Source organism: Xenopus laevis, chromosome 2L (assembly GCF_017654675.1).
Source record: "Xenopus laevis strain J_2021 chromosome 2L, Xenopus_laevis_v10.1, whole genome shotgun sequence".
Lineage (NCBI taxonomy): Eukaryota > Metazoa > Chordata > Amphibia > Anura > Pipidae > Xenopus > Xenopus laevis.
This window is the reverse complement of record NC_054373.1, coordinates 59,846,751-59,861,210: the sequence shown is the minus strand read 5'-3', so window position 1 is coordinate 59,861,210 and position 14,460 is coordinate 59,846,751. Positions and strand designations below refer to the sequence as shown.

Here is a 14,460-nt window from a genome sequence, read left to right as displayed (position 1 = left end):
TCTTTTTCTCTTTGCCAGTGCATAGTTAGCTTCTCTCTCATGACACACTAGCTAGTTAATTCTCTAGCAATCTCACACTCTGCTTATAGATATGTATAGTAATTAAAACTGTGGCAATGCAACTAAAGCTGGAGGGCTGGAGGTTGAATGTCCTTGAAGAATATAGGGGCACTATCTAACAAATATAAAACTGTTTAAAATATCCCTTGCACTTTTTTCTACTTTATTCCTTTTCCTCATACTGGTTCTGATTGTTAGTGGTAACTACCAAAATGCTAAACAAGACTGTAAGGGGGGTCTAATTTGCCAGTCCACACAGGACAATAAAAGTTCCAGAATTTTACCCCAGTTCCCAGGGCACTCTCAAATCATCATTAACCTAAAGGAATCCAATGTAACAAAAAAAATATTTATTAAATTAGCATATATATAACAGATAGTACATACCCCAACAATGGCCTACCTTGCGCGTTTCGTACCCATCCGGTACTTAGTCATAGGTGTTTTTGATAGTATCACATTAGTCGCAAAATTTAAAACCAGGATGATCCCACCCTTGTTAGTCTAAAATCAGTGGGATTGACCTCACCTCCTTATATTGTTTAAATTATGCCTTTGCGGGGTGCTATTTTAGTACTTTTCCCAATAGTTTGTATATATATACATAATGCTAGCTCATCTATAACATTCATGATAACATACAACAATGTTTACCAAACAAAGCAGTATTAACTACCAAAATGCTGCCCTGCTGAGGATGTCATAGGTAATTTCACAGGAAGGCAACACATCAGCACCATCTATATGTAATCACAAGAGTTATATTGTGTTAGCTAATATCTCCAGCTAATGTAAGGAATATAATAGCAAAGTGTACTAAGTACTGACTATACTAATATGCAGAAAATTAATACACTGGGCACACACCAAGATATACATCTAACTAGTAAAGGAAAATAAAAGAAATAAAACAATGAATATTATTTTGGTATACTGAGGTACTTTTCATTATTTAGTCCAGTCGTTTATTTCTAAAAAGCTCATTTTTTTTCTTGGCTGAATTTCAGTACCAAATATTTCCTATATATGCTTATTTATTCATGAGCAGCATTGTACAACATAGCATATTCACATACTCACGCTGTATTGCTATTGAACACCTGCATGTCCAATGTCTCTTTCTGAAACCAAGGATATTAATATCAGTTTGGTCCTTCCATTGCTGCTGTAACAGACTCTATTCTTTTGGGAAGCTTTGTTAGAGGTCTTCTTTTCTTTTTCAACATTTTTATTGGGTTTTCCAAAACATACAGAATTACTTTTACACAGCGTAAATTGAGTATGATTAAACTATTTGAATGCATTTAACGTGCTGTTTCCACCACAAAGGAATAATACAATTGTGAAAACATGAGGATTATACTTGCCTCAAATAAGAGTACATATGACGGATATAATAATGTTTAGTTGCCAGATCTACTGTATAAACTAACAAAAGCAACACATAACCAAAACAAACCTAAACCTCGCACGGTGGAGTTACAAAAACACAAAATTTTTTGACACTGAGTTAATTATGTTGCCCAGACATTAGGATAGTTAAATCCGTAATAGCTCTTGAATATTAGATTTATGTTTAGAGTCTATTTGATCAAAATATAGAGACCAATTATTAGAAAACTTAGTTTTAATGTGTGGTTCTTCAAATTTAATTTTTATGGCCTCTTGCCAGCATTATTGGTTTAGATATACTAAAATTTCTTTTAAGGATGGGGTAGACTCTGAAATCCAGAACAGAAATAGGGCCTTCTTTGTAGCTGCCATAAACCGTAAGTTTGAGATCAAAACAGGATCAGATTTACAATGTTTGCTCAAAGCAAAAGAAGGGGTGCCAATATTCAAAAGGGCATAAACTGGATATATAGTTAGATTTATTTTCAACTTAGCATTAATAAAATCTCTTACTTTTTGCCAAACTAGAGTAATGTGAGGGCAGTTCCAAAGATAATGAAAAAGGTTTACATTTTCCTGTGTTAGAGGTCTTGGTGGAATTTGTTTCTATTCATCAATGGGGATTTCAGGAGAACTCCCAGCACTGTGACTGTGTGTTTTTCACTCACTACTGAAAAAGTTACATTTGAATATAGTGCCAACCGTATCATAATATGCCATTGTATGACAGTTACTGGAAGATCTCCACTACTTCTTAGAATAGGTTTGCCAACAATCTCAAACTCAAAATGATACAAGAATATGCCCAGTAAGAATAATTTCACCCATAAATCTTGCAAGATCATGCTGTTTTTCCTTCTTACATTCATGCCATGATCATCTTAACTTCTGTTGATCGGAAACAACGCCAAGGTGAGCTATCATTGTCACTATAGGTCATTCTAACTTACCCACAAGTCATCCTTTTCTGAGGTTCCTTACCATAGTAGCCATAATACCAAGCAACTAAAATTTGTGCATTCAAATAATTGCATGGTTGGTTGGGTAAATTGGACCATTGCAACTAGATTGCTGAAATTCAAAAGTGGAGAGCTGCTACATAAAAAGCTAAACCACTGACTCAAAAACCACAAATAATAGAGTATCACTCTCTGCGTCGTACTAAAAAGTTAACTCAAATGTGAACAGCCCTTCTAAATAACTGAAAAACTTTACTTGTGAAGTCTGCATTGAAAATACCTGGGTCTTTAGCACAAATTCTATGGTTTTATGGCAGCTGTATATTTTTACTGGGGGAAAATCTATATCTGGAGATTCATATTTTTCTAAATTTTCTCTAACCCACCAATGTAATATCAATTTTCAATAGATCTGTACTTGATCATTGTTTCCTATGTATAAAAACTATGCTATTCAAGAAGGCCTGTCAGATTGGAAACAATTAAATATGGCATCTACAAATATCTAGCCTAAGTAACATAGTAATTTAAAATGAAAAAAAAAAACTACAAGCTGATTGAGTTCAAATTCTTGGTTTAAAGTAAACCTGGATAACTGCTAGTTGCTCAAGAGGAAGTCAACAAAAATCTGCCTCAGAGGGAGGCAACTCTACCTTCAAGTATTGTTATACAGGGCAGTCTTGGACTTATGGAGACACTTTTTCCAATTTTTTTGGTGTGACATAGTGATATATTATAATTATTATTGTTATCAATTCTTATCATTACAGTACTACCTAAAGTAGCATGTATGATTTACAGCTTCCTCTTTCTTGTTGTAGTCATCTTTGAGATGTTAGTGGGTACTGGGCATCAATAGACCTGCAGTAAAGAAAAACATTTCTAGCATATACTTTCATTGATCTAATTGTTCAGTGACAGGTTGGGGTGGAATAGTACAGCTGTTTATCTCCCGAAACTTGCACTCTAGAAAGACCTCAGGGGACTGCCCAAGATGGGGCGTGCTTGGAACGCCTACTGTACTGCAAGCTGCAGCTTGTCCTCTTAGGGCAAGTTTACACCCTTCCCCACACCGCTTTCCACTGGGACATTGGCACAGAGAGCTGGTTATCTTTAGAGTAGGCGGCACTGAATTATCCTGCAGCATGTGGCATTCACAGAATACAGAGTTCTCATCTTAATGGGCAATTTATGTATGAACAGGAGTGACAGGAATATATATATATATATATATATATATATATATATATATATATATAGCTCTTTTGTGCCTATATCAGTGCCAAGTTCCACTTTCTGTTCAATAAAGTATTTTTTTTCAATGATAAAATAAAAGTATAAAGTTGGAACAGAATTCTCTACCTACAGTATTGCTGACTACAACTGAATCAGTGGCGTAACTAGATGTTGCTGGGCCCCATAGCAAATTAATTTTAGGGCCCCCAACATATCCAGTGTTTGTCCTGTTTTACCAATATATGTTCAAATTGCTCATCAATGAGAGCCTCATGGGGCCCCCTGTACCTCCTGGGCCCCCCTGCAGCCGCAGGGTCTGCTTCCTCTGTAGTTACGCCCCTGAACTGAATGATCTAGGATCAGCATTACCGTGCTTTGCATTTTGTAGATAGAATTCTTTCCTTAACTTGGTGGGAAAAAAGTTTTATTGGTTCATATTCACTAGTGTAAAAATCGAAACATAAAATAGCTGTAATACACAATCAAGAGAAAGATGGTAGGTGATAATGTTAGTGAGCTGACATATTCTGTATCGGTTTCACCTCATTTGACTGAGAACCTGGAGCAGGCTTGCAGGTGTTTGGCCCAAAGGATAGAAAGTCTTCTCATGTTTAGTAAAAAAAATGGAGAAAGTAGGCCCTGGTTAAATTGTTAAAAATTACTTAAGAACCATTGACTTGCAGGGATGTTTTAATAGGAAATTTTTTTTTACCTTTGATAAATCTCCCCAAGTGTTAAAATGTGTAGACATATTAATATTTACTAAGTTGCAGCTTGAAGGTGGTGTGCACAGCCATGACATGCTCTACAGGAAAAAGATATGCCAATGTTCTCTGAAGAAAGGGAGAAGGACGTTGTTTCTACTAACTAGACATGAAGCTGTAACCATTAAGTGAATACTTCATTTTTTTACACAAGTTTGCATCTGTAGAGTGACATTTGAATGCCATTAGACTCCTGGTTTTAACTAAGAACTAAAACCATTGTATTCCACACAGTTTATCTATTATCTGAGATGAAACTTGTGGCCTAAAACCCAGTTGATGGACGACCCCCAGTAGTAGTTTATTTAGCTTTAGGGAAAACACCAATTTTACCAGTGTAGGGCAATTGTTCAGTTTATTAAAATACTTTTTACAATTATATTCTGTTACTTTTTTCTGTCCTAAAGATTGATATGCTCAAGAGATGTTTTGTGATTTATACATGAATACGAAAAATATAAGGAAAAGCACTTTCAACTACCACTTCATGTTTTTTTTTTTTCTGTCTCTTCACCATAATTATTTCTTTTAGTTTGTGGGGGATGAAAACTGTCAGTGACCTGTACAGGCAAAACTTGCAATATTGCAAAGAATTAAAAATAGAGTATGTGTAGAGCACTAATAGGGTTATGTAATAAAAAGTCACCTGTTTAAAAGCATCTGATTGGTTGCTGTGGGTTATTGAGCCTGGTCAAAGTTAGTGCTTAGTTTTATTAACTATTGATGTAAGAAAATCTTGGTCTGTCTATGTAGCATCTAGGCTAGAAACAATAAACTACACTGCTGGAAATTGTTTTTCAATGACTAAAGTCAGAATAGGCAGCAGGCATAGTTACTGGTGGTATAGTAGGGTGTATAGGAGATCGAATGAGTGTCCAGATCTTCCATTTTACAAAAGTGCACCAAACTTCATTTAGGCATCCAAGTGGTGCACACAGATAGTTAATAGAAGTTAAAAAAAAAGACAAGTGTCTATTAAATTCAACTCTTACATTTGGCCCCATCATAACTTATACTTACATGGTCACATTCACAGTTTGTTTTAATATAATGGGGTAAAATAAAGTTGCTTAAAGAGATACTGACTCCAGAAATCAAACTCTTTTTTACATCTATCATAATATTGTCTTTAAAAGCTACTTATAAGTTTGCCATAAAGTATTTGCACAATGCTTTTGCATTACCTGTCTGATGCCCCATGTTCCTGTATGAGGGGGCTGCCATATTTGTGCAGCAGTCACTACCAGTCAGTTAGAATTAGAAACTTTAACTGACAGGCTAAGATGGTACAGTCAGTTTGGCAAAACAGTCAGGTTTAGGAACTTCAACTAATAATTACTTACAAAAACAAACCTCTCAGCAAAAAACGATCAACATGAACTATAGCTAACTTTTAATATACTTTTTTTTTAATTTAAATTTTTTTATTTTCTATAAAACTTTTACAAACATATCATTAGTACACGTATGATCATGTAAGTTGTGATTCTAGTACATTATCACAGATTGGCATGTTAAATTTGTAGGCATTTCTGGAAATATAACTCTATGCAACAAATAAACCTTAATAATTATTAAGTAAGCATGTTGTTATCTTTATTATCATTGCCTACTTTTATGTAATCTGTGGCAGTGCCGTAACTAGAGGGGGGCGGGCCATGGTGCGTGACGTGCAGCCAGGCCCCGCCCCCTCAATACACGGCGGATTCCAGTGGCGAGCGGGCTGCGGGGGGCCCTGAGGGGGTGCGGGCTCTGGTCTGCTCGCACCCCCTGCTCCCCCGGTAGTTCCGCCACTGATCTGTGGCATGTGATCAGTGTTGCCTAATCCATCAATGGTGCTTTTCTATAATTCCCAGAGGGGAGAAGAGAAGAAATGGGAAAGAGGTAAATGGGGGGAGGGTCAGAGGGTGAATGCAGAGGAGCCAGGTCCATGAGTCAGTTCGTTTCTGCCTGTGTTGTCTCAAATTCCGCCCAGGGGAGCCATAAATACTTTCATATTTTAAAAAGTATTTTTTTAGTGTCAGTATCACTTCAAAATATTCAAAGACAATTAAAGTTGCTTCTGGTGAAATTTCTGTTCCACATGTCTAATGTCTAAGAGGTGATCTAATGTTTATTATGTGAAAACTGGAACTGAACCATGAGATACATTTTTCTCACTGAATTGAATCTGGCCAAATATCTAGCAATGGACTGGCAACAGTAGAGCTTGCTGCATTAAAAGTCTGGAAAGCCAGTTTATGTGGGTGAAGGTCCCATATGTTTTTTAAATACCACGCATCTAGAAATGGAACAATTTAGTAATCAGAACCATTGCTGTGGGGATTTCTGGAGCATTTTAAAATGTAGAAAATCCCTACTTTAGGAATCATATCATGTTCTAGCAAGACCCTTGTTGTGGATTTCTGGAGTGATCTCATGGTTTATCACATGAAAACGCAATTGAAGTCTATGGGGAAAAAACTGGAACAAAATTAGGAGAAAAGTTTTTCCTCCTCAAATTGAATCTTGTCCATGAGTTTTCAAATGATAAACCATGAGATAGCCTTTTCTCACTGTTGAGTCTGGCTCTGTAACTGGTAAAACGATCCCTTCAGCCCTCTACATAGCCATTTTGTAAGTGCTGTAGTGCTAACCACATCCTTTAAAAAAGGCCATATGTATAGCTACCAGTCTACTGGGAGGCTATTTGGTACCCAATGACTGTCATTCGTTCTTGATAAAAACTAAGGATTGGGTCAAGTGATGAAGACAGATGACAGAACAAATTTCTCTATATTCAGCATTTTAACCAAATTAAAACAAATCAATCATTATGTGAAATATGCACCTCTAATGTTACAATAAATGGCTCATCATCACAGCAATGTAACAATGACTATATTAGAGGTAACTTTGCAATGACAGTACACTTGATTATATATATATATATATATATATATATATATATATATATATATATATATATATATATATATATATATATATATATATATATAAAGGTCTTAGGAGCAGACCAAAACGTTGGCCGAATTTTTAATCTAAATTAATAAACATGGAATTTTAATTTTTTGTACACAAATCCTGGTGTGCATCTTTTTCTTTTTCGTTATATATATATATATATATATATATATATATATATATATATATATATATATATATATATATATACAGGTATATATATATATATATATATATATATATATATATAGCTGAAGTAGGAACGCACAACCAAAAGGGTAATCCAAATGCTGGGTGCCAGGCCGTAAAACTTTTACAAACATCTCCATTGTGGACAGCACTCCATAGTCAAATAAACTGAATAAAGCATTAGATCATTGAAAGGTTTATTGGTGGACCAACGTTTCAATTCCACACAGGAATCTGTGTGAGGGTGAGACCCTGACGAAGATTCCTGTGCGGAATTGAAACGTTGGTCCACCAATAAACCTTTCAATGATCTAATGCTTTATTCAGTTTATTTGACTATGGAGTGCTGTCCACAATGGAGATGTTTATATATATATATAGATATAGATATATATATATATATTATCAAGTGTAACAATGACTATATTGGAGGTAACTTTGTAATGACAGTACACTTGATAATATAAATATATATATATATATATATATATATATATATATATATATATATATATATATATATATATATATATATATATAGTGATTTACAGCCTCACATTGGGGGATTTTTTTTTTCAATCCTATGGAGAAATTTGAGGGCATGCACCTAATGTAGGGGTAGATAAATATCAATATAGCCCTAAACAGAACTTTTTCTAAAGCATTATTATATGTGTGCCTTACATGCAGTCCACAAAGGCCATCTTCTAATCTGACTAAATGGCAGTCTGTCTGTTCGTCTGGACAGAAAACGTAGTCTATGGATGCTTTTCTATGCATACATTAGGTATTAGCAGATGCAGAAGGAAGAAAGGCTCAATCTCATTCACTGCTCTTGAGGTATATACTTCTTTGGGTCAAATTGTGTTTGGCTACCTAATATGGGTCATTGTACCACAAATATAGCAGGCATTGTGTTATGCTTACTTCTAACTTTTTTCCATTCCATGATTCACATCCAGAATGTCTAGCCTCCGGATCCGAACATCTGGCCTATAATTTTTCTGTCCAGTTGAGATGTAACTGCTCTTTAAACACTACATTTTTCAATTTTTTTTCCAGTCTATTCAATTTTGAGTGTTTATGTGCAGCTAAACTGTATCACATTTGAATATATGGCACATGCAGCTTTTCAACATCAGTAAAAGATGTGACTACAGTTTAGGGTTAATAACATCAACCTTGAATAAGTGATTAGAAATATTGTTTGCCAGGGATACTCTTTTGCATACTGCTTAGTATCTGCTTTGTCTGTATAATTTTATTGCTGCTACCTGTGGTCACCTTCCTGTAGGATTAAATATGGCCTCTGCTGGATAGGGTAACCACATCATATATCTAGTAACATGCAGTCATGTAGCATTCTATGTTTTTTTTTTAAAGGGATGAGGTAGTAACTCAGCTACTGCTTGTTAAAATGCATTTCACATTGATTGCATAGAAAAAGTGTGCGTTTAGCTATCCTAATATATACTGAACTTTCCACTTTTTAACAATTTTTTTTTTGCAATTTTATTTACAATGCTTCAGCTGTTTCTCCCTAACGTGTTACTTATCAGGTGAATACTATTGTCTTCACGAGATTTTGAGTTGCCAGAATAATCAGCAGCTATTCCATGTGTTTTAAATAAATCTTACTTGTTCATATACAGGAACTTAATGAATTCATACGTTTTGCTGTGTATGTTTTTTTAAAATTTGATCCTCAACATTTAATCCAGTCATTGTGTTCATACTAAAACTGTTATAATTAAAATTCCAATCAGTCAAAGCTTTATCCTTTTGAAGCATCCTCAACTAAATGATTGTTATAGCCCCAGGAATGCCAGAAAGTGATGTTATATCCCAGTTGAAATGTAATATTGTTGACACTTTAATATACACTTTGGGGCAGATGTATGAAGGGTCGAATATCGAGGGTTAATTAACCCTCGATATTCGACTAGGAACTAAAATCGGTCGACTTCGAATATCGAAGTCGAACGATTTAGCGCAAATCCTGCGATCGAAGGATTATTCGTTCAATCGAACGATTAAATCCTTCGAATCGAACGATTCGAAGGATTTTAATACAACGATCGAAGGAATATCCTTCGATTAAAAAAATCTCAGGCAAGCCTATGGGGACCTTCCCCATAGGCTAACATTGACTTCGGTAGCTTTTAGCTGCCGAAGTAGGGGGTCGAAGTTTTTCTTAAAGAGACAGTACTTCGACTATCGAATGGTCGAATAGTCGAACGATTTTTACTTCGAATCGAAGTAGTAGTCGAAGGTCGAAGTAGCCCATTCGATGGTCGAAGTAGCCCAAAAAACACTTCGAAATTCGAAGTTTTTTTAATTCGAATCCTTCACTCGAGCTTTGTAAATGTGCCCCTAGATGTCTATTTAGCAGCAGTTACATGAGCAGATTGTATGGAACTATCTTTTCTAAAGTATACTTATTTAAGGTGGCCCATTCTGGCCAACCATCTCTGCACCCTTAGCCTCATCTGGACAGTTTTTTCAAGTTTTTTTAATTCTGCAATTTTTTAATCTTTATGCTTCTCACAAACTCTCATTTTTTTGCTAATTACTAGAACAGCACAAGATTTGGAAAACCGCACAAGAATGAAAAATCTTCCTTGTGGTGTAAAATAAGTGCTGTGATAGGCCATTTGCTAGCCCCTATGTGGTCTGGCAGCCTACAGGAAGCTCTGTTTTTATGCAACCAAAACTTGCCTCCAAACCAGGAATTCAAAAAAGGAGCAACTGCTGTGAGGCTTCTGGGAGCAACATCCAATGGGTTGGTGAGCAACATCTTGCTCATAAGACAGACATAGAAAGACACGCATTGGTTCTCTAACTGCTAGAAAATGACCACACACCCTTTCTCTGCTTCATACAGGCAACAGAATAAAAAATAGCTGAGTGAAATATTTTCGGAGTGATTTTCTGTGCTTAATAACATTATAATTAAAAATATGTCAGCTACAACAAACAATTTTGACATATACAGGTATGGGATCCATTATCTGGAAACCTGTTATCCAAAAGTTCTGAATTACGGAAATGCTGTCTTTCAAAGACTCCATTTTATGAAAATAATCCACATTTTTAAAATTTAGTTTATTTATTGTTTACATGATTTTCCAGTAAATCCAAATTACAGAAATATCCATTATTTGAAAACTCCCAGGTCCCGAGCATTCTGGGCAACAGATCTCTTACCTGTGCAGTAACAGCTTGGCAGTGTTCTGTCAATATATCTTCTGCTTCCAATGTAGGCCAAAAATGGTGTTATAAAATTAGTGGTGTTACAATGATGTTTAATGATTACATTTAATTGATATTATTTACTCTATATTTTCTACGGGAATATACAGTGCCTGGTGGTAAGCATAGGTGATGCTGTAAAAGGAACTGGCAAAAAGAGGAAATGTATAATTAAATCAATTGTTTGTTTATTGCTGTTCATGGGTTAGTACTGTGCAAAGGTCCATGTTTTAATACCTTTAAAGAAAAAATATACATGCACAGAATCTCACATCAAAGCATTTAATTGTGCAAATTAACCACAATATATAAACAAATATCAATAAACAATTCCTTAATGCTCTTAAAATGGAGCTTCCTGTATACACTTTGGGTGTTATTTACTAAAACTCGAATTGTATTTTAATAAACCAAACTTGCATCCACGATTTTATATTATTTATCAATAAAATAACTCAAAAAATTTAGGTCAGGAAAAACCTCGATAAAATCAAGCGAAAACCTGAATCATACAAATTTTTTGTATTTGATGTTAATTTTTTTCGGGTTATCATCTGAATTATCGGACGAAACCCAGCGCAGACCACTATATCTTCAAACTGTAAAAGGGAGATCTCCTATTGACTTATACATGACCTCGACAGGTTTGAGATGGTGGATAATAAACCTTGAAAAATTCAAGGGTTTTTTTGCCCAAAAAACCCGACCAGAATGACTAATGGTTTAGTAAATAACCCTATTTATATTTATGTACTTGTTGTAATTCCCTTTTGTGTAATCATATGTGTAACCAAGGTTAACATAAGTAAGGTTAGAACAAGCCTATATCTATAGCCACATATATCTTTCATATCTGAATATGTATATACATGTATATAACATTAGACATTTGTATTTGCCACCGCTGCAAATATTTTTATTGGCTTCCAAGGGTTCACATGCATTCAGTACCCTTATACGAAGAAATAAGTATTATATACATATTTAATTCAGTAGTTTGGACAAGATCCAAGATATTGCTTGTAGCTTGTTTAGTTCTTCAAAAAGTGACTAGCAGCCACTGTGAGGGAGTTTAAACCTATTGAACATATGAAAATTCCATAAACATAAAAATATAACAAAAAGCCACCCATTAGACTTGAGCAATCTAGCTTTTCTAGACGTCTTTTTAATGTGATTGTGTAATAGTTTTCCTCAAAATTAATTTTTATGATAAACTTTTGTTTTTTGCTGTTGTTTTTGAGCTATTTGATTCTACTTTGCTCCAGTGTGAAACTGCTAATTGTATTAACCTACCACTGTCTACATCCCACTAAAGTTAATTGTAAATTAGCTCCTCCTGAGTCATTAGGCTCAGGAACACCATCATCAGATTATAGTGCCTGAATCAATATAAGGGCTCTTACTCACTGGCGTTTTGACCTGCGCTCCCCTGCGTTCCGTTTTTTGGCGTTCAGCCGCAGGGGAGCGCAGGAATAGACGCAAGTCATTATTTCAAATGGGGCTGTACTCACTCAGGCGCGTGTAGCCCCCGAACGCAGGTTCAGACACAACATGCTGCATTTTTCCTGCGTTCGGCGCCTACACGCACCTGAGTGAGTACAGCCCCATTTGAAATAATGACTTGCGTCTGTTCCTGCGCTCCCCTGCGGCTGAACGCCAAAAAACGGAACGCAGGGGAGCGCAGGTCAAAACGCCAGTGAGTAAGAGCCCTAAAGGTCTCTCCTCCTTTTGTAAAACATCAGTCCTAACTTGCATTGTGGAAGAGTCTTAAAGCGGTTCTTCACCTTGAGATAACTTTTAGTATGATGTAGAAAGTGATATTCTCAGACAATTTGCAATTGGTCTTCATATTTTATTATTAAAGGTTGTTGAGTTATTTAGCTTTTTATTCAGCAGCTCTTCAATTTGCATCTTAAGCAATCTGGTAACTAGGGTCCAAATTACCCTAGCAACCATGCATTGATTTGAATAAGAGATTGGAACATGAATAGGAGAGGGTCTGAATAGAAGGATCAGTAATAAAAAGTAACAATAACAATACATTTGTAGCCTTACAGAGCATTTGTTTTTTAGAAGGGATTCAGCGACACCCATTTGAAAGCTGAAAAGAAGAGTCAAGAAAAAGGCAAATAACTATAAAAAATAAATAATGAAAAGTTGCTTACAATTGGCCGTTCTATAACATAATAAAAGTTACCTTAAAGGTGAACCACCCCTAAAATTGTTATTCAAATAATAATGAACCCTACTCTTTACCATACTGTAGCCTTTGTAGCCCCAACAGAGTAGGATTACAATTTGTAATTTCATAAAAATCTTGCAAAAACTGTTCACTACTTTTGTTTGCTTGTTATAGAGTGATAGTATGTGAGTAGTAGTAACTTTGTCATGAGGCAAGGAGGCCCTTATAAAAGTTTCAACCTCCAGGGGTACCTCAACATAAAATTCTAAAACCACTGGCTTAAGACTTGAAACATTCTAAGCATGCTCGTTGGTTCTATTTCTTTTTTTATCAGATGTGTTCTGTGAATCTGTAAGACACTAAGCACTTGCTGGAGGCATTATTATTGCAAGCCTCCGTAGACCTTGCTACAAACAGCTTCCTAACATAACTGTTCTCATGGAAGAGGGGATTTCTATTGATATCTCAATGGACCAATTATCCACTAAGAGTTATTTGTCAATACAGTGTGTTCAAAATACCGATCCCACACATTTGCATGACATCATTGTACTTGAATGTGTCACAAGCATGACTAAATTAGTCCCAAAATGCTTGGGACTTGGGATTTTCCAGATAACTGATCTTGTAATTTGGATCTTCATACCTTAATGGAACAGTTCAGTGTGAAAATAAAAACTGTGTAAATAGATAGGCTGTGCAAAATAAAAAAATTTCTAATATAGTTAGTTAGCCAAAAATGTAATGTATAAAGGCTGGAGTGACTGGATGTCTAATATAATAGCCTGAACACTACTTCCTGCTTTTCAGCTCTATAACTCTGAGCTAGTCAACGACTTGAAGGGGGGCCACATGGTACATATCTGTTCAGTGAGTTTGCAATTAATACTCATGCAAAGTCAATACAAGGGATACAGGTGGGTGTATATGGCACTGGCCTAGCCACTCGCCAGTAGTAAATCCAAAAGAAAAATTGCCAATACCTGTGCTTGCTGTAAACGGGGTGCTCCCAAATTTATTCAAGGTGCTTAAAGACACTTTACAAACGATCAAACGTTTCGGGACCGCATGGCCCTTCATCACTGAGGAAGGGCCATGCGGTCCCGAAACGTTTGATCGTTTGTAAAGTGTCTTTAAGCACCTTGAATAAATTTGGGAGCACCCCGTTTACAGCAAGCACAGGTATTGGCAATTTTTCTTTTGCAATTAATACTCAACATGCAGCTCAGATTCAAAAGCAACAGATATGACCCGTGTGCCCCCCCCCAAGTCTCTGCCTGGTAACCAATCATTGGAAACCAAGAGAGCTGAAAAGCAGGAAGTAGTGTTCTGGCCATAATGTTACACATCCAGTCACTCCAGCCTTTATACAGTACATTTTTGGCTAACTTACTATATTAGAAACATTTTTTTATTTTGCACAGCCTATCTATTTACCCAGTTTTTATTTTTACACTGA

At 35.7% G+C, this 14,460-nt stretch overlaps 1 protein-coding gene across 1 annotated transcript in view; it reads left to right on the top strand.

The window, feature by feature from the left end:
• The window catches only part of foxo6.L (forkhead box O6 L homeolog), a 48,968-nt gene that overhangs the window by 26,861 nt on the left and 7,647 nt on the right, over positions 1-14,460 (top strand). The gene's annotated exons all lie outside the window — the stretch shown is intronic.